Genomic DNA, 22562 nt, shown 5'->3' with positions numbered 1-22562 from the left:
TACCTACAAAGATGGCAAACCCTTACCACCCGCATATCCTGCACCTTGCCAGAACGCCATGTTGTGAAAATGTTTATTGATAATGCCCATCCTAGCTTGGCTCACCACATGACCATGAACTGTTTGCAAACCTACAAAGATATCAAAGAGAAAGGAATGATCCTTGAGCAAGGACTCATTAAAGATGGTGTGGTCAAGCTTTACAAGGAAGCCAACCAAAATCAATCACATTCCAATGACAAGTCTAGGTATTGGAACAAAAACAAGCACGTTGCAATAGATGGCGTCACTAACACCAGACATGTGAATATTGTTGGTCCTTCTCACAACTAGTCCAACCCACCATATCAACCAAAAAATAAACAAGCTATCAACTACCAACAGCAGAATAACCAAAGCTATCAAAACCACAATCCAAGACCCAACTTCCAAGGGTCTAGCAATCAAGCTAATGCCATCAATGTAGCTGCAGGACAAAAGCCTAGATTCCAACCTACACCTAGAAACTATACACCCCTTGGTGAGCCATTGGATGTCATTTTTGAGAAATTAGTCAAAGAAAACCTCATCAAATTTCCTCCTACCCAGCAAATTGACCCAAGCCAATCCAAAGCTGCATGGTACAAAGATAATGAGTACTGCAAATTTCATAGGGTAAAAGGTCACACTACCCTCAGATGCATGAAACTGAAAGACTATGTGCAGGACCTCATTGATTGGAAGGAAATCACTGTTGGTGCCCAAACCTCTCCCAATGCAGGCTTACAGATCTATCAAAATGCTTTTCCTCCACACCACAACCAAAATCCTGGAAAAGCACCTATCCAAACCAACAACAACACCAACAACCATCAGCCAAACCAACAGCATGGGAAGAACAATGACCACACTTCATCCTATATAGACTATGGTAGCCTTATTGGTTGTATATCCGAGAAAGAGCCTTCCATCAATGTTATCAATATCCAAGGACCAAACAATGAGTGTGCAGTCACCACTCGAAGAGCACGATTTAACATCGCAGGCCCACCTGTTACACCAACACCATCAGCTCCATCAAAAAGCCAGTACAATATCTTGGAACACCTTGGGAACTTGCCAGCCCAAATCTCCATTTTAGACCTTCTTCGCACTAGTCCTGTGTACAAGAACATCCTTGACAGTGCTCTCATAGAATCTCGTGTCCCTTCTGATATCAATGCTACTGATTTTCATAATCTTGTTGGACACCTCTCATCCTCATGTGCCCTATCGTTCAAACCCACCGACATACCCGTGGTCGAGCCAGATCACACCCTTTCGCTTCGCATAGCCATCATGGTATCCAACTTTGCTGTAAAAAGAGTAATGATAGATAATGGATCAGCCTTGAATATTTGCACCCTAAAATTCATAAAACAAGCTGGGTATACTGAGGCAGATATCATCAGTGAGGTTATCACCATCAAAGCTTATGACAACTTGGAAAGAACCACAGAAGGAACTATTTTGCTGCCAATCAAGGTTGGGCCAGTCATCCAAGAGACACTCTGCCATGTTATTGATCTAAACCTACCATTTAACATCCTCCTTGGTCGCCCATGGATTCATGCCATGAAAGCCATTCCATCCACTTACCATCAGTGCATCAAATTTCCGCATCAAGGCACTGAGGTAACCATCCATGCCGATCCAGAACCCTTTGCTTACTGCAATGCGGTTGAAGCTTCATATACAAACCATTGCCCTGGAATTGATATCGGCACATCCATCGCCAGCTCATCCCACACTTATAATGACCCAGAAACCATCCTCGCCTCTACCCTGTCTACCGTGAAGATCAATAACAAAGGTTGTGGAGAGTATAGTCTGTCAGATGCATTTGCTGTCGGGGCACTCCCACTTGATCCACATGCCCATGGACGACCGACATATCACAAAGCTAAGGAGGTTCCACCTCCTCGATACAAACAGTTTGGCCCAACAACCTTTGTATCCTCAAAAATCCCTCTTCATGAGGAGCTCACTCCAGATATCAACAAATGGTTACATAAGGATGCACCTCAAAGAAATCAAGCACGCCTTGATCACTTCAGCCAAAAGTATCCCCAAGAACATAAGCTCATCACTGACAAATGGAACTATCAAGGTGGTGGTCGAGGACCAGAAGAAAGAGGCATGCAGTGCCCCATCGATGCACACAAGTGGGAATCGAAGTCAGGTGTTGGCTTTGGCATACCCACAATTGGGGGCACCAATGAGAACAGTCACGCTTTTTTAAACATTCACCGCAACCTTGTCAAAATCGAAGACATTCCTGAGGAAGTTGAAAAGAGAGCCTACGACGATATCCTAGACCAAATCTCCCTCGGAGACTCTGTTCTCCAAGAACTATCCATCCACCTCATTGACCTACCACTCGCCCATCCACAACTCATAGATTGGGACCAACCAAGTGTCATACACATCGATGAGTTCACATCAGAGGAGGCACTTCTAAGATTCATGGGAGCTGAAACTCCTCACAAGAAAACAAAGCCAGATTCTGCCTATATCTACAAGCTAGATCCCAAGGGGTATTTTGGAGAAAATCCCCAACCTAGTTTCGATACACCCAAAACTGGAACTAAGGTGAATCTAAGACTAGCTAAGGCAATGAAGAGAACCCCTCAACAAGAAAATCTAGAAGAACATGAGGATTTATCATTGCCTCCTCAAGATAATCGACCAGAGGTGTCTTCTATTCTAATTGAGGATACTCGAGAAGTCAACATTGGTTCATCAGAGATCCCCAGACTTGTTCACATTTCTGCATCCCTTTCACAAGACCAAGCTGACCTCCTCTTTCAGGTCTTAAGAGAGAACATTGGCCAATTTTCATGGTCATATCAAGACATGCCAGGACTTGATCCAAAGCTTGTAGTTCATCATCTTGCAATTGATCCAAAGATCAAGCCCGTCAAACAAAAGCTTAGAAAAATGCACCCCAAGGTGGCATTATTGGTCAAAGCTGAATTAGAAAGAATGTTAGCTGCTAAGGTTATCCGACCTATCGACTACTCAGAGTGGATCTCCAACATGGTCCCTGTCACTAAACCTTCCGGTGACATCAGAATCTGCACTGATTTTAGAGATCTTAACAAAGCTTGTCCAAAAGATGATTTTCCCTTGCCCAACATAGATATGATTGTAGATCTTACAGCTGGACATGAAATTTTGTCCCTCATGGATGGATTTTCTGGGTATAATCAAATCAAGATTGCAGAAGAGGATCAGCATAAGACAACATTCACTACCCCTTGGGGAACCTTTTGCTACAACATGATGCCTTTTGGCCTAAAGAATGCTGGGGCTACCTATCAAAGAGCTATGACAGCCATTTTTCATGATCTCATCCATAGCATTTTGGAGGATTATGTGGATGATATCTTGGTCAAGTCTCATACCTTCATGGATCATCTTGCTGACCTGGAGAAAGTCTTTGATAGGTTAGCCAAATATCATCTCATGCTGAATCCCAAGAAATGTGTCTTTGGGGTCACATCTTGCAAGATTCTAGGTTTCATAGTTTCTAAACGAGGTATAGAGATCGACCCCAAGAAGGTTAAGGCTATCTTAGACATGCCTCCTCCCCAGAGACTACGACAGCTTTGCTCTCTTCAAGGAAAGCTCCAATCTGTTCGGCGCTTCATCTCCCAGCTTGCAGATAAGTGTACACCATTTTCACATTTACTAAAGAAGGATGAGAACTTCAAGTGGGATCCTTTATGTCAGCGCAGCTTCGACCATCTCAAGAAGTATCTCATCAATCCCCCTATCTTGGTTCCACCAGTTCCTGGTCGTCCCCTGATTTTGTACATATCAGCAACACCTACTGCTCTAGGGGCACTTCTAGCACAGCTTGATGACTACAACAGAGAAAGAGCCATCTACTACATCAGTAGAACCCTAGTTGGTTATGAACTCAATTACACTCCTATGGAAAAAGCTTGTTTGGCAGTTGTTTTCTCAACTCAAAAACTTTGCCATTACATGCTAAGTCATACCATCCAACTAGTCTCCAAGATTGACCCTCTCAAGTATATGCTCTCTAGAACAGCACTTACAGGCCGTTTGGCCAAATGGGTTATGCTCCTTAGTGAATTTGACATCCAGTATGTGGATAGAAAGGCAATCAAAGGGCAAGCTATAGCAGATCACCTAGCTGATGCACCTCTAATAGATGCTTATCCATTGATCACAGAATTTCCAGATGAGCATATCTATCTAATTGAAGAACAACCCCCATGGAAACTTTATTTTGATGGCTCATACACATCTCATGGATCAGGGGCAGGAATATTGTTGGTCACACCTCAAGGAGATTACATTCCAAAAGCCTTCAAGCTACAATTCGCTAGCACCAACAATATAGCTGAATATGAGGCCCTCATAGCAGGATTAAAGATAGCTACAGAATGGAACATTGTTGAGCTAAAAATCTTTGGCGATTCTCAGCTCATCATCAAGCAAGCCCTAAATGAATATCAAACCAAAGATAAAAAGCTATTACCCTACAAAGAGCTAGTTGATCAGCTAACCCAACATTTTACAAAGCTTCAATTTACACAAGTGCCTCGAATACAGAACAAAGCAGCAGATGCTATGGCTACTATAGGCTCGCTCTTGGAAATTCCCCAAGCAACTACACAGTATGAGTTTTTAGTGGAGCAGCTCCTCACACCCGCCTATGCGAATGAGGATTCAAACCGTGTTTGTATTTTGGTTGGTCCCCAATCCCCTTGGTACCATGAGATTCACGCTTACCTTAACGATGGTATCATATCCCCTCACCTCACACGTACCCAACGCCAAAACCTCATCTGAAAATCATCCCGCTATGTTATCATAGCCAATACCCTATATCGTCGGGGTTATCATGATACTCTCTCTCGATGTTTAGACCAAAATGAGGCTGCGATGGTGTTAAAGGAAGTACACTCTGGACTTTGCGGTGCCGACACAAGTGGTATTGTCCTAGCGCAAAAAATCCTTAGAGCAGGCTACTATTGGCCTACCATTGAAGAAGATTCTTGTGACTTTGTCAGAAAGTGTCTCCCATGTCAGCAGCATGCAAATCTTGTGCACGCTTCGGCACAAGATCTACAACCTATTGCACCACCTTGGCCTTTCGCTTGTTGGGGCCTTGATCTAGTTGGAACTATCACACCCCTCTGATCTAATGGACATAAATGGATAATAATAGCTATAGACTATTTCACTAAATGGGTGAAAGCAGTCCCCCTAGTCTCAGCTACAGGAGTTCAAGTCTCCAAGTTCATCTTGTACCACATTGTTTTCCGCTTCGACATCCCATCCACCATCTTCACCGACCACGGAGGTAACTTTGAAAATCTCAACATGGAAGAATTATGCACTTCCCTCCGCATCCATCACCGCTTTTCTAGCCCATATTTCCCACAAGGTAACGGCCAGGCCGAGGCAACTAACAAAACCCTTCTCAAAATTCTAAAGAAAGTTGTCAATGATTCCGGCCGTGATTGGCACCTACAAATAAATCCAGCCCTATGGGCCTATCGAACTTCCTTCCGTACATCCACAGGCACAACTCCATACTCCCTAGTCTATGGTGCCAAAGCGGTACTACCTATAGAGGTTGAACTTCCTTCCTTGCGCATATCTTTGCAAGGGCAAATATCAGATGAAGAATATAGAGTAGCTCGACTCACCTAGCTAGATCTCTTAGATGAGAAGCGACAACAAGCCTATGATCATCTCACAGTCTATCAAACTCGTCTCAAAAGAAATTTCAACAAGAAGGTGCTTCCACGACACTTTCAGCCAGGTGACATGGTCCTCAAAGAAAACATGAAAGTCCAAGTAGATCGAGAAAAGAAAGGCAAGTTTGAACCTACATGGCTTGGTCCTTATGTTGTCACTGCTTCCTTTGGCTCTGGAGCTTATCAACTATCTACACCAGAAGGAGAACTCTTGAATGATCCTACTAACATCATTCATCTCAAGAAGTTCTATGCTTGAAGATCCTTGGTATACCAGGCTTTTGAAAAATACAAAAGAAAAAAATAGTAAAGAAAAATAAGCGTCCAATGGTGAAAACTTGGCAATTCAAGCACCTTGGATAGGTACCTTGGTGAAAACCTGGTAATTCAGGCGCCTTGTGTACTAAAGACTAATACATTATCTATCACTATCCTATCCCTCATCCATGTACCCACCATCCCATAAGACACACTTGCTTGTTCCCTTGGTGTTCCAACCAAATATCCAAAATCTGATGAAGCTTGTAAATACCTCCTGTACAGCTTGTAAATCTTGTAGCAAAGCTTGTATTATACCTTGTAAATCTTGTACCATACCTTGTCTATCCGAATCTTGTCCAAGGTTTGTACCATATTCCAGCCTATAAATAATCTTGTATCCTAGCTTGTATACTATCACGTGCACACACAAAACCCCATTTTCACTTAATCTTTTCGCAAACCATCTACCTATCCACCTATCACCTATTATAGACATCCCATCCTTCACAAACATTTCCATCTCACAAAAACCAAAACATGAAAAAACTTGTACATTTGTAACATATCTTGGTCCATCAGCTTGTACATCCTCTTTAGCTTAGTACCATTGTATCTATCCAGCGTTCGTGTTAGTTCGTCCTTGGTCAACATCTTGTACACATCGCACACTTTGGTTAGATATTCCAATGCATCCTTTAGCTAGATTTCCTATCACCAAAGTTTTATCTTTCTTAGTTCAGCTTGCCAGACGCATCACTCATCCAAATCCACCAGCTTAGGTGCTCTCCGATAGGTCCTTGCAGGATATAGCTTTCATCATGTCTGATCTTGGTTCGTTAGTACCTCATCCTACCCATCTCGTTGGCAAACGGTTCTCTTTTGGATTTTCACTTTCTTTTGATTTGGGATCTTCCCTTTTGGGTCGTGAAGTATCTTTTCCAAGCAATCTCCTTGTTCCCTCCTCAAGGTTGCCACGATCTTCCATATCATGGTATGCTGCGAATGGGGCAATTAGAGTGTAAGGTCTTGATCAAGTCTTTCGTTTGTTTTTCTTTTCTGCTTGTGGGTTCTCCAGTGTCGTTTCCACGCTGCTTCCTCTAGGATTCATGTGTGATGCTGGGGCAATCCTTGTGTGTTTGTTTTGGGTTATTTTGTCAGTCCTCTGGACGGTTGGTGAAAAGGCCTTGATGTTCTTGGTAACCTTGGCAATTAACCAATAGTCCTATAGCAAATCTAGTGCTCAACTACATGGTGGTACTTCTCTTTGAAGTATCCCCCCGCTCAAAAAGCTTCAATGGTTTTCCTTCATCTCCATTATCCCCCATCCATATCTAGCATCCGTCTCTCCTACCCCAGCTAATGCATCAGTATCTCTTTGAATCACTCATCACTCTTAGCTTTAGGGATCCACAATCCTAGTCTTAGGGATCCACCAATCCAAATCAACCCACCAAGCCTCATCTTTCGAGATCCACAATCCTAGTCCTAGGGATCTCCGAAACCCATCTTCCGCCAATCTAACTCTTTGAAATCCTGTTGCATCAGCTTTATAATCCACTCATCCATCTCCCTATCCTGGATTCCTTTCCATAGTGCTCTGCTCCTTCATCCTCCACCTTCCCTAAGGTCTTAAGCTTGCTTCCTCTTGTGCATCTGATTCTACTTTATCATTCTCCCATAGTGAGAGTTTGAGCTAATTCAACCCCTTCTCTTTGCCAATCTAAGTTTCCTTGCTCATCTGAGATTCTTGTACTTTTCAAGAAGCCATCGAGCTTCGCTTTCTTTCTCCACTGCCTTCTTGAGGGGGCATCTCACAGTCCATTCTCTCCTCTTCTGCTCTAGCCTTGGGCATCTTATTTTCTTATCTTTGATGCCATGCCACTTGCGGCATCACATCAAAGAGGGGCAAAATGTAGACACCTAAAAACCTTTAGAAAATAAAGTATTTTTATTTTCTGAAAAAGTCCTGATGACATCATCATTTATTAATTAATTAATTAATTAATTAATTAATTAATTTTCATGCCATTAAATACCTTTATCTTAATTAAAAATATTTAATTAAGGAATCCCTCCCAAAAATGTTTAAATCTTATTTAAACATTATTTCCTTATTTATTAATTATTTAATTAATAAATTGACCAAAAATCCTAAAATAAATAAAAAATTTATTTTTTTTCCAAAAGTTGGCCAATTTCCTTATGACCAATAACCTCTTCCAAAATCTTCTAATCCTTCTTTAATTTTGATTAAAGGCCAATCCCATCATTTCCTACCCCTATTCCCAACTCAAAATATTTAATTAAAGTTAAATATTAATCTTCATGTTTATTAAAAAAGTTTTAATAAATATCTCCTCAACCCAAACCCTTGAAATAAATAAAACTTTATTTATTTCTTAAAAATCTAATTTATCCTCATCCTAAGAAGTTCTAGACTCTTCTAGAAAGTCTTTATCCTCATCCTAGGAAATTCTAGACTATTCTAGAAAGTCTTTATCCTCATCCAAAGTCTAGACTCTTCTAGAAGATGTCTTTAAACCTAATCCTAATCCCCTCCTAACCTTGTCACATTCCCTAAACATGGGTTAAAACTTACTAACCCAACCCAAAGTTAACAAATATCTCTTCCTTCACCCACCCTCATTAAATGCCATCCACTTGCCTATCCTTAAGCTAATCCTAAACCATCCTAATCCATCCTCTAATCATTTGCACAAGCCTAAGCAAGCTTAAAACCTTCCTAATCAAGTCCAAGTCGAATTTTCTCTCATCACCCTCAAAATATCTCAACCATAAAACTTTATGAAGTCCACTAGGCCATAAATGACTCTTACAAGCCCTTTTATTGCTCTTACAAGTCATTATGAGGGTCTTTATGAAGATTTTATCCCTTGAGCCTCCTTTGTTGACTCATCCTTCCCCTTTCCTCCATCCTCTCACCATGTGACATGTGTCACTCCTTGATTGGTTGTAAGGAAGCACAATCCATGTGCTCTCCTCTCATGCAATCTGAGCCCTCCATAAGCTTTTTCCCATCCTTGCATCTTAGCCCTCAATCCCTCAAGCCTCTTGCCTATAAATTGGATCCTTCCCCTTTGCAAAATAACACAATCCATGAAGTAAAGTTATAATGCTATTTTGAGATCCAAATCCATACTAAAGCCATCTATCCACACCAAAAATCCACAATCATCCATTGAAGCCTTTGGAAGCATATTGAGCATACATCCTATCCATTTAGATAAAGCTACTCAACAAGAGAGCTTCTTATTGAGAGAGTCCATTAATGGCTCATATTCTCAATTGAGAGCTCATCTTAGTCTATCTTGAAGTTTATGAATTTTGTTTAGTTTGTAGAAGCTTTATTTAAATTTGGTTTCTATTAGCATACTAACATTGCTCATATACAAGTACTACTTGAAAACTTCACTATTGCATACAAACATTGTTGTCATTGTTGGGCACAACAAATATTTTCATCTCATAGTTTACTGTCTACTATCTGTGTACTAGGTTCTAATACCAAATGAAAGAGCCAAAATATTAAATGACTATTTTTATTGACTCAGATTTTATGGATACATTCAAATACAAATGGAATTGATACTGAATGTTATATGCATTGATGTCTGAGCATCTTTATATAGCCTTACTTTCTCTTACAAAAACTACTTACGGGAATAACTTCCCAACAACTATATATTTTACTAATTTACTTATTTAAACTAAACTTAGAAACTAACCTAATTAATGTAATAAATCTAACAAAATCTTGCCAGGTTCATGTCTGCATTGGAATCTCACTTCACCTATTCTTTACAAAAGCAAAAAGAATTAAAAAAATAAAGATGAGCAAAAAACACAATGTGGAAACTGAAAGATTAAGAGAAAAATTGTCATCCAAATGTGATTTGTTTTATCTATATATCTAAATCCCAAATGAGTAAAAAAAAAAATGTTAGATGAAATTGTATTAATTTCATCAGAACATTAAATTATCTCCAAAAACAAACATGCAAAACCCACTACCATCGTAGTAATGCAAGCAATTGAAAAAGCTTCGAGGGTAATAATACCAAGGGTAAAGAACTAGGGCTTGCAACTCAAAGGGAAGACAACAAAGATACTAATGGGGTATAAAACTTTTTAAACTATTTCAAGCAAACATTATTGTGTCAGATGGTATAATAATAATTCTAATAGACATGTATGCAAAGGAATATGAAGTGTATGTTTAGCATGTGAAATGTTTGACAAAATTCCTCTAAAGAAATGTGAAGTCATAGACATTGGGCGTGAATTGTTTGATAGAATTCCCCAAGAAAATGTAGTCTCATGGGGAGAGATGATCTTTAAATGCACAATATGCACATGAAAAAACCATTACCAAAATTAAAGGTTATTTTTATTACTCTGCTCATGACAAGTTTAGCATTTTCTCTACTTGACAAAGGAAACAATATCGACTAGATTTACTAACATACACTAATAATAATTAAAAATTAAATCCATTCAAATGGAGTCTATGAAGAATTACCTGAGAGAAGATTTTTCCCTTTGTTGTTCTCCATCTTCCTCTACTCTGCCAAAAAAATGTGAAATAAAATAGCCAAAGAAGCTAGCATGCACGTATGAAAAATCAAAATAAAATAGGCATTTGAAAAGGGGAAATCAGAGAAAGAAGGAATGCTACAATGGATGAAATTTATCGTAATTTTATGGTTTTTTTTGGCTGGTCTACATCAACATCTTTTTAAAAATTTTGTCCCATTACTAATCTCTCAATGGCTAGTCTTTTATGTTTGCATATTGCATATTTACCAAATGACTAGGAAAATAAGAATCTAGTCCTCGACTTCACTTCTTGATTTTTTATTATTATTTATTATTATTTTGTTACAGTTTTATTCACATTAATTCATTTGATTTTTTTTGTGTAAGATTTTATTTTATTTATTTTCTTTTCATTTTATTTTACTAATACTTGCACCTTTAAAGGGTGCAAGGGTTAAGCTGATAGTCTTGTATACTTTTGATAATGTTCTTGAATAGTTATTAATAAACTCTTTCTATCCACTTCCTTATCCCAATCTTTATATTTCTTGTAATCACACATGAACAATCCTATCTACACCTCTATCTCTATTTTATCTTACCATCTTTATCGTTTACTCCTTATGTACATCTACATATAGTTTCTTTATTTTTTCTTTGATTCACTCTATGTATGTACTATAACTATCTATTTACCCACTATCCATATGTCACCTCATATAGCTATATCATTCTCTATCTTTATCACTCTCCCTCCCACTCCCCTCTTCTTTGTCCCTACCTCTATAGGCATCCTCCACTTTGATATTTTATTTTAATTTATCTGTCTATATATACACTAAATCTAGTATGTTTCACTATCTATTTTCATCTTTATCAATCTTTTTACTTATCCACTTCTCTTTTTTCTTTATATTATCATGTTATTCACTATCCCCCCACCCCCTTCACTTCTTTTCTTATCTCTTACTATAATTATCAATTTTTCTATCTGATATTTTCTATACAAAATGGGCACCGTAAATATTTTTTCTATATCATCATCACTATCATTTCCTCTCCATCTTAGTGTATATTTATATAATTATCTATTTTTATATCCATATGTCTCTATGTAATTTTCACATTCTCCCTATATAACTTTATATCTTTTCTTTCTATATATTTCTTATACACACATTCACTCCCTTTTAACTTATCTTACCCCTTTCTCTACAACTTACTTCTCACTATCTATATTTGATTATTTATATTTCTTTATATATATATATATATATATATATATATGTTGATCTCAGATTGATTTGTACAAGTGAGTGTCAACACACTTAAGTTATTTACTTAGTTCATGCCAAACAAATAGTACATGCCGAGTCATAGTGAGTGTCTCAGATTGATTTGTACAAGTGACTGTCAACACACTTAAGTTATTTACTTAGTTCATGCCGAACAAATAGTACATGCCGAGTCATAGTGAGTGTTGAGTCACTCATATACCGAGTCACTCAAGTGCCAAGTAGACAGTATATGTCGAGTGACATAGGAGCCAAGTAAATAGTGGATGCTAAGCAATATAGGTGCTGAGTCACAGTAGAGAGAGTAGTGTATGCCAAGCATCCGAGGCTTTAGATGCTAAGTAAGAAAATTTTGACATATTTATTTGTAATGACACAAATAACTATGTAAACCATTTTTGAGCTGACTTAAGATTGAATTTTGATATTTTTGAGATAAAGATGAACCTCAAGTAGGATTCCCTATGCAATTACATGTAGCCAATTAGAAAATGGAAAGGATTAAGTGGCAAAATTGATGAATCTCAGCTATAGATTCATACCTAACCCTAAGTCACCTAAGTCTTCTTAAGGAGGAAAAACACTAAACTCTTTAGCGAGTGTGTAAGGTGATGAAGGAGCTAAGAGAGAAATTTGCATGTGCAAATAGAGCATTCATGGTGGCTTAGAAGTTATGAAGTGAAACTATATTACAGAATCAACTAGAGTAGAATAGAGGATAGAGAAAAGGATACACCAAAGAGACACTTGATCAAGAAGGATCAAGAAGACATTGTTTTCAGGTGATCTTTTATCAACCAATCAAGTGCTAACTACTTGATCAAAGTTGAGACATTATAACAGGTGATTTCAATCAAAATCTCTTAACACAGTAGACCTAATAGGCTATATGAAATCCTTTAATAGGGTGCTTAATTAGTTGTGAGTTAAAGTCCTTTAGCAAGGCACACTTCTAATAGAGTGTTGAAATCCTCTAACAAGGTGAGACCTAACAGTCTTTGTAAGCCTTTAATAGGAAGACCTTTCATAGAGTAGATCATGACTCATGATCAAAATATTGTAACCTTCATTAGATACACTTTATTACTACTGTGTTGAAGATTTGTGGGTGTCATCCCTACCCTAGTTTTACTTTCTCACTTGGAGGGTTTTTGGGTAATCATATTTGGTGTCATACGAGTGTGATTGCTTATATGTTTTACATGATTTAGATGTACATGTTTTACATGTTATTTTAGTTTACTCATTGAATGCATGAGATAGATGTGTGGTGAAAGTTTTATGGGTCTAAGTTTAAACTACTAATTTACCCCCCCTGTCTCAAAATTTTACCTTTCTTATTGTAATTCCAACAATTGATATTAGAGCCTTGTTCATTGAAAGTGAAGCTTTGCAGTTTTTGAGAAAATATCTTGAAATGGAAGTCTACAAGTTGGGAAAGACTATTGAGAACTATGAGATTTAAATACATCTCATTCTAAATCAAATGAATGAAGCTAGAGAAACTAAAAAAATCCTTGAAGAGAAGGACATAAATTTCTACTATGGAGAATGACACACAATACAGAGAGATAGACACTACTAAGTTATTTGCAGATTGAGACTTGAATGAATTTGATGCAATAGTTGTAGATCTAATAAAAAAGAATAGAGCCCAAGTTGAGGAAATCAAAAATCTCAAATTAGAAGAAGAATCATAAGCTATATTGCTATGTGAGGTGATTGAATAGAAGAAGAAATCCATAGAAGAAAAAGCTACGATTGAAGAAGACAAAAGAGTTTTGGCCAACAAACTAGAAGAGAAGTCTTCAGAACTAACCAAGATTTCCAAAATGCAATTTTATACTCTAAGTCAAAATGATTATTGTCAACTATGAACTGAATGTCAAGTAAATTGAGATAACAACATTGAAATTGTAGAATGAGCAATTGCAGAATGACCTCAAAAAAGGAAAAGAAATTTGCTGAAAGTTTCAACAAACTAATGAAGCCATCAAATACTTTGAGCAACTATTGAGATCCCCTAGATCTAATGATAACACATCAAGGCTGGAATACACAAGTATTGAAGAAGTAGAATCATCCAAAAGTGTTGAAGAAAGGAGCAATAAAGGTAAGAACTCCAAACCCACTTGTCATAATTGTGGTAAGAAAGGACATACTACTAATGTGTGTAAGAGCAAGACTACAAGTCAGAATGTCAAGCCTAAGAACATGGTTCACTATCATAAGTGCAACAAACAAGGTCATTAGGTAGATGAATGCAGAACCAAGACCACATACACATAGAGATTTGAAGGATATTACTACAACTATCAAAAGTATGGACATAGGGCTTTTGAGTGCAAATCCAAACCCATGTGGTCATCAAATAGGCAAATAGAGGCAAGGAACAATAGAAACTCTTATAATTAGGATTATAATACAAGATATAGATGTCATTATTGTCAAGAATATGGACATGTTCCTAAGAATTGTATTAGGCCACACTTCAGAGGTAACTACCAAAGGTGGTTGAGTCAAACCACATGTTTTAGCTATTTGAAGATTGGTCACATCAGTAGGTATTGTCCAACTAGGTCAAAGGCACCAAGTTGTGAATTTGATAAAGAAAAAGGCAAGGCAGATGTTGAAAATGTCAGAGATGAAATGAATAAGACATGGAAGAGAAAGGATGATTGCAACACATCAAATGGAGAAGGGATCAGTTTACCCAATGGGTCAAGTGATCACACCACATCAAACTAGGCAATCAAGAGGTATGTGAGACTGATATTTAAAGGTTATATCATACATCAGTTCCAAAAGGATTTAGTATTGAAAAGATTACATTAGCATGAACAAAGATGCAAGATGTTATTAGAAATCCAAGATAACTATTTAATTTTTTCATGTTATTGCCAAGCATGAAGTATTTCCTATGTGTGTTGAGTGAAATTCTAGAAGATGCCAAATTAACAATCTGGCTAGTTGATGCTGAGCTCATAGTGGTTGTCGAGTGATTGAAATGTCAATGGATGCCAAGTGAGCCTAAAATTGGTTGATGTCAAGCTTACAACTATGTAAGCACTCAACATTTATTGCAAGATTTTCAAAGGGTATTTGATCAATTTTAGCTCATTTTTTATCATTTCAAATTTGAGAAAGAGCGAGTAGAGTAGAAGGTGATCTAGAAATCCATTCAAAGTAGTTGTAGAATATTCTAGTAGAGATTCTTCACCAGTTCATCAAATTTCTTAAGGTATCTATCAAGAGCTGAGATATGCAGTTTAACTTTTCGTAAACCCTAGTTTCACATTATGGCATCAACTTCAAAGAATGTAGAGGGAAAGGAAGTTTTTAATGTTTAGTTAGTGAGTAATGAGGTCAAGAAACCCATTTTCAAAGCTATACATGCCATTCCTTATAAGCAAGACCCTTTGGGTACATTATCGATGATTCAACTGAATGTGATAATGGTACAAGATGTAAGAATATGCTATAACTATAAGATTGGTAGCATTAGTGATATAGAGATTAGGGAAGCATATGGTAGACTATGTGATAATGGAATGTTGAAGGAAGAGTTCAAAATCATTGAGAGGAAGGGATTGACACAAGCCCTAGATTTTTCAAATGTGTTTAAGACAAAATGGATAAGGATAATGCTTAGCCAAATTCATGATAGGTCATTATGACTAGACAATGGGCCTATCAAAATTACTAAGAGAATAATTCATAGGGTTACTCATTACCCAACCCTAGATCAGCCTAAGACACTGAGAAGTGATTTGAAGGAGATGATTGAGAAAAACACTAGAGCTATTTGGAACAAAAGAGGCATGACAATAGACACAATTATTAATCTATTGATTGACTTTGTTGTGAGGGTGATTTCACACAAGTTCTATCAATCTAGTAGATTTAATAGTGTGTCCTATATAGCTATGGATGTGGGATACAAAATTGTCAAGAAAGATCATGCATATGATCTAGTAGAGCTATAATTACAACAATTGATGGAGAACCTTGGAGCAATCAGAAAGAAAAAGAGTGCACAATGTAAATTTGGTTCTATATTGATTTGTATATTCGTTTATGTGCAAAACACATTCTCTTCATTTGACAATGTGGGATGGAAAACCAATAGATCAGTGGTAGTACAGATTCGTGAATACATTGAGCAATTAGGTGAGAATTTTGAATCTTTAATGACAAGGTATTTTGAAGACTTGAAGAATTCAATGAAGGAAAGATTGAGAATACTAGTGTCACTAGTAGAGAAACACTACGATGATGTATGTTTTCTAGTGGATGTTGAGTAAACACTTATGTACAAGCTACTACACCAAGGGTGAGATGGTTGAGACCCTTAGGTTATGAAATAAATGTGGATGAAGCCTCTATAAATATTACTGCATTACTTGTAGAAGAGGTAGATAAAAGTGCAAAGATATTTGGATACTATGAGATGGTAAAATCCAAGATTACCATGGAATTGAAGACTACTTTAGCTATGAAGAAAAAGGAGAAGATAGTGAACAAATTGAAAGTCAAATTTGTAGAGGGCGTTGAGCAAGAAGAAGAAGAGGAGGAGGAGGAGGAGGAGGATGAAGAGGAAGAAGACTCTTAGACACAAGCATCTCTTGCACTAACTTAGGGTATAGGAGAAGACCAAGAAGAGTAGGATATTGAAGGTGCCAAGGGAGAAGAAGTTGAGGAAGCACCTACTCCTACAAAGCTAAAGAAGAGGAAGGCTAAAGCCCAACTAGTAACAAAAGATAAGAAGATAGCCAAGCCAAGTTTTCCCAAGCCCACTACACCTACTACAAGAGCTAGTACATGTGCAACAACTTAAAAGGTTAAGGAAAAGACCAAACTAGTAGAGCACAGAGGTCAAGAGTAGAAGAGACAAAGAAGAAAATATGTGGCACAAGACGAGTCAAATGAAGAGAAAAAAGAATCAGATGACAATAGCCAATTTAAGGTGGTGAGTCACAATCCTTTGTCAGATCTTGAAAATTAAGTGAAAATGCTAAGAATGGTGTAGAATTATTAGGATTTATTCATGTTGATTTTGATAATTTGGGTAAAGTAGAGAAAAATAAAGTGGAGGAGGCCATATATGCCATGATGGTAAAATTCAAGACAACTCTACTAGAATTTGCCAGCTCAATGCCAAAGAATCTATATGATAGACTTGAAAAAAAATGGCACTGTTGTCTAAACTTGGAGAGACAAATTAGAGAAACATATCTAGCCCAAGTGATGCCTAAACTCAATAGGGACAAATTGCTAAGGTTGTGAAGAAATATGCAGTTAGGTTTACACCCAAATATAGAGCCTTCAACATTTTACAAAATAACATTGAGGATGTTGTTAAGAAGTTCACACAAATGTGAAAATTGACTTATGGGTTAATAACAGTCAAGGAAGAAGAGCAAGAATGTAACACACTACCTACCATAAACAAAACAATACTTGAAACAAAGAACGAGAACAAAGAATACAATAATTTTTTTTTATTTAAATAATCTCAACACAAGTTCCAATACAAGGACTGAATCACTCTTATACAAAAAAATTCCCAATGAAAGAGAATATCATCCAAATACATTTTCATTACAATAAGAATACATAAAGAGTTCAATATGATCATGAAATACAATTTCATCTCTAGACACCTATGTCCAACATAGGAACCCTAAATGCTGATTCAAGTAGTAACTTCAACCGACGTCTTTAGCTACTTGAAACTTGAAGCACCTGAAAACCACACAGAATGCAACATAACACAAACAGGGGCTCAGTACACACTGAGTTTAAAAGAAAAATCCATCTGCATACATGTTAGTACCAACATATAGATATCCAAAAGCAGATTTCTAATCCATCTAATATAGTGCAAATCTGATATTAATATGCAAGAAGTAAACAATTACTTATCAATGCAAAATTAAACTCACACTAAGAACAACCTGTAAATGAAACATATATATTCTGAGGTGTCATCGTTATGGCACTAAGTTTCTACATCCAAATGTGGTATGCTCATAGTCATCACATAATGGTATTCTCTATTATACTTGTCATTGACAGAATAGAGACATGCCTTGTTCTCTGTACTTAACCATATAGGTTTAAGTCATAGGTAAGGCCAATTATATTTTATATGTAATTAACCCACCCAATTTATTTTAAAGTTATCACTGAATTAATTAACTGAATCGGATAAACCAAATTCAGCCACCCCGATATATGTTCATCACAGCTATTCTTAAAATACACATCAAACAGATATACTAAGAATGCACATGCAACAGATATAAATCAGTTTACAACATGGTACTACATCTTTTAATCCATTTGTAATACATCTTATTCTGCCAAATCAAAGGTAAATATGGATAATTATAACAACAAAAATGTAACCTACAATATCAAGATCATGCAAATACAATTAAACTGTTATCTCAACTTAACGGTACTTACTTAATCTTAATACTATACAATTAACTTCCTGCTGACATAATCATCTGCACTTGACTTCAAAATGACCAAGATACAAATCAGCATGCATATGATATTCTTTCTTTAATGACATATCATCAAACATATATCACAAAGTCTGTCTCATTAATTGTAGCAATTTTCATTTTAAATATGGACTGAAATACATTTTTGAAATAAAAGATTTCCAACTTATAAAATTTCAATTCAAAACATCCTACAATTGTTCACCAGAATGCTTCATAACATATTCAAACTAATTTGATCATGTCTAGTAGACTTCTCCATGTAATGTTTTATACAAAATAACATCAATAACGATATCATGTATTCAGCCTTAAATCCAAATGCAAAATTCTACTCGTGCATAATTCATAAACTAACATCAATTTTCAAATTTGCATAAACTATATGACCATATGCTACTGCCCACAACCCGAATCCTAATAACATACGAATATTGTGAAACAGAATTAGATTATATGCTATTTACACAGGTACTGAATAAAAAACTTCTAGCATACCCATAATCAAAACTAATTAAAATAAAAATCTACCATGTTTTAATATGCACACATATAGATTCACATTATCTTCTTTTTGGTAATGAAATATCATCAATTATGCAATTCTTCAACTACCACAAACTACATTATATAATTGAACATGAAAACGAATCACTTGCATAATTCAATAAAACAAGAGTTATTAAAACTTGCTACCATTCCACATCTTTTCATTACTTAATGGAAAATTTTGCTGTCGCTATGATGTAACTATTGATTTTCAAGTTCCCTCTTATCTAATTAACAAGATGTCGTTGCCTAGTTCCACTTCATAATAGCATATGACAGCTTAACAAAAACTGACAACATACCAAATGCCAACTTTGTGTTCGAAACGTAATGCCAATTCACCTCAAGTGTTGGTTGTTCGATAGTATTTTAAACCAAGTAAAAACACTATGATATAACTTGTTAATACAACACTTTTAATATTACAAGCTAACTGTATGACCAAATGTCAAACTATAATTGACAATTGAAGTCTACGTTTAAGTTTCCTACATAGCAAACTTTTAGAAATTGATGCTTTAAATACAGTCACTATTGGTTGGAATGGATTCTCGTACCCATGTCTATATAGATCATAAAAAAATCAAGTTCAGGTTTTATACCCTGAATCTAACAACGAAAATAGAGAAACCTTCATTTTATTCCTCATAATGCTGTCCAAATATGGCGAAAGCCAAACGTTCTAAAACATATTTATGCTATGACTATTCACCATCATGACTCAGTTTTAACCATACAATTTAACCTTATAAAAGTTTCGAGCTAACAGTCATAAGTATGTAGTTTTCACACTCGACTCAACACAATAAATAAAAACATAAATTTGTGTAAATATAAATGAATAGTTTCTACACAAAATAGAGCCCAACTAAAAGCCCAAATAAAGCTTGCTTAATACAAAACAATAACCCAGTTATAGCTCGAGCGCATGCCACAGTTTAACAAAATGCCCAATAACATTATATACTGAAATTCCAAAACACATAGAACTCGACTTAATGAAAACCCGAGAGCATTAATGTAATACTAATTACCATTTCACATACAAATACGCTACAGCATGGCTATGTTACCATAGCAATCTCACCATACCCACATCCAAATGTGGAAATATACAGAGTCCAACAAATTATTGCTGAACCTGCACACTTCCACCCTTGGGTGTCGATATGCGAGACCCTAAACAAACCATTTTAACCAATCTAGTTAACAGTTCAAATGAAACACACACACAACCGAGAGAAAGAGAGTAGGGTTTAAGAAAGGCCCCGTACTTGAGATTCAACAAACAAGAATCGTTCAACACAGAGCCCTGCTATGAAGCTTAAAATGAAAGCCCCAGAAGCCAAGTCCAACCGAACTTCAAAAATGCAGAGATTGAAGAACTTGCAAAACAAACTGACGGTGAGTAACATCTCGATACAAAACCTCATATGCATGCAAATAGTTTCAACAAACTCTTCCATGTTTTAGAAACCATAGCAATTAGGTTCACAAATGTAAACCAAACAGAGCAAGGCAGCCATGTTTTCGGCCTAACCTCAACAAAAAATCCACTCGCAAATGAAATGATCAACAGAAACCCTGAGTGCCATAATACCTCTTAAATTATGCACTTAATGCTTCAGTGACACATAGCGATGTCGAGTACACAAGACAGACCCATTACCACCGCCATTTTGGCTATTTGAAACATGCAAAATTTACCTCTTTTAAGCATTCAAAACCCAAATTAACAAAACTAAATAATATGTATATTTTATCAACTACGGTTAACAAGACCCTAATTAAACAAGTGAACTAATGTCTTGAAGCAAAACCAATTTAGGGTAAATGCATTTAGATATATTTTACCCCATTCACAACATTTGCAAATATACTAAGTCAAAAACCTCTAAGGAAGTGATTAATCTATTAACAATTTACATGCATAAACCTTGTAAAGTTTAACCTCATGAACACTTGATACCCTAACATTATAAATTCTTATAATCATGTTTTCAAACCTTAAAAACTCAAATTAAATTAAGAACTTAAAACATTTATTCCTTCAAAGCAATATGATATATGCAACCGAAAATGTCAGGTATTTAAAACCTCTCAATAAAACATATTAAAATCATAAGTCATCTGTCATATCTAGATAGAGTAATGCTGATACCGAAAACACACTCAAAATTTTTTTTATGTTCTATTAAACAGAATATAACCAAGTTCTGACTAAATAATCAACGTATCAAACTGAAAGAAACTAGATCACAGCTAAGTCATAAAAGTAGAATAACCAATAGAAGGAGTTAGGCATGACAAAGAAACCATTGAAGTCAAGCATGATGAAGAAGATGATAAGAATGCTGATACTCTTGAGAAAGGAGCATAAATAAAACATAGATGACAAGGTAACAATTGAGCCAGAGCAACAAGAAGAAGAATAGAGTGTGCAAGACACAATTGTTGAATGCCAATCCTCAACATGTACCAAGGGAGACTACTAAAACCATAACTATTAAGGATGTTTCTAATCTATCAGCTTAGAAAATCAATCCCCCTATAGAGGATGATCTAAACAAGATACTAGATTAGTCTACACTACAAGCCAAACTTTGTGACAATCTTGTATTGGTCAGTGTGGATGAGCTACAAAAAACAATGACTGACATTGAAAGGGAAAAGGTGAATCCACAAGAACTAGCTTCCATCATCCCTCTAGTCACTAATGTAAAAACTTTGGTCAAGATACTAAAAGCCATATTAGAAAAGGTTGATACAACTACTAAGGTTGATACAGTAGAGAAGAGCATAGTGGAAACATAAGTTGCAACAAGAAATTAGTTAGATAGACTTATATGCACTTACAACACAAGGTCAAGGTGCCAATCAAGTCATTGTGGTAGAATAGGGAAAGCCTAAAGAGAGTGAGTTGACACCACATCTCAAGGAGCAAACTACTATTCAAACCTTAGTAACATTACTAGTATCTGGCACTCCATCAAGTCATACTCTTCAAAAGCTAAGCATAGATGCTACACCATTGCAAATCTCAGTATCAAACCCGAATTCATCAAAGGTAGAAGAAGTGATCCAATATGGAGATGTGAGCCTTAATGAAGAGGTTATTTTTCCCAAGTATGATTATGATACAATGACTATAGAACAAATGGGCATACTACAAACCATAACAAGGAAAAAGCATCAAGAAATGCTTAGAAGGGAGCACAAGTAGAAGTAGGCACTAAAAGATATTAAAGACATCATTTTGGATGCATTTAGTCTGCCAAATCTAGATGAGACCAAGCCACTAATGGAACAATTGACATATATAGTAGAGAAGGTCAATAATGAAGACCTAGATACTAATGTGAAATTACCTGAATGGTCAGAAAAGAAATTCCAAAACAAAGTGAATGAAAAGATATCAAGTGACATAGCACTAACACAAGTTACATTGGCAACTAAGGTTGAGGATGTGAAGAAGGTATTTGAGAAAATATTCTCATTGTACACCAAATTATGCAATCCATCACTCTTCACCCAAAAGACTAGAAGTCACATTTTGAGTCTGGAGAGCCAAATTACTGCATTAGGTGCAAAACTACCAATGAATCTAGCTCAGAGTGAGAAGTATT

The 22562-nt window shown here is 36.3% G+C and overlaps 1 pseudogene; it reads right to left on the bottom strand.

Annotated features, from left to right (window-relative positions):
- LOC149557990 (uncharacterized) overlaps positions 1-20351 on the bottom strand; it is a 73631-nt pseudogene extending 53280 nt beyond the window's left edge.
- Between the last annotated feature and the right edge of the window lie 2211 nt (positions 20352-22562).

Source organism: Cupressus sempervirens, chromosome 5 (assembly GCF_028749045.1).
Source record: "Cupressus sempervirens isolate cs-2001-9-10 chromosome 5, ASM2874904v1, whole genome shotgun sequence".
In the NCBI taxonomy this organism is placed as follows: Eukaryota; Viridiplantae; Streptophyta; class Pinopsida; order Cupressales; family Cupressaceae; genus Cupressus; species Cupressus sempervirens.
Note: the sequence above shows the minus strand (reverse complement) of the source record. Positions and strands in the feature narration are given on the sequence as shown.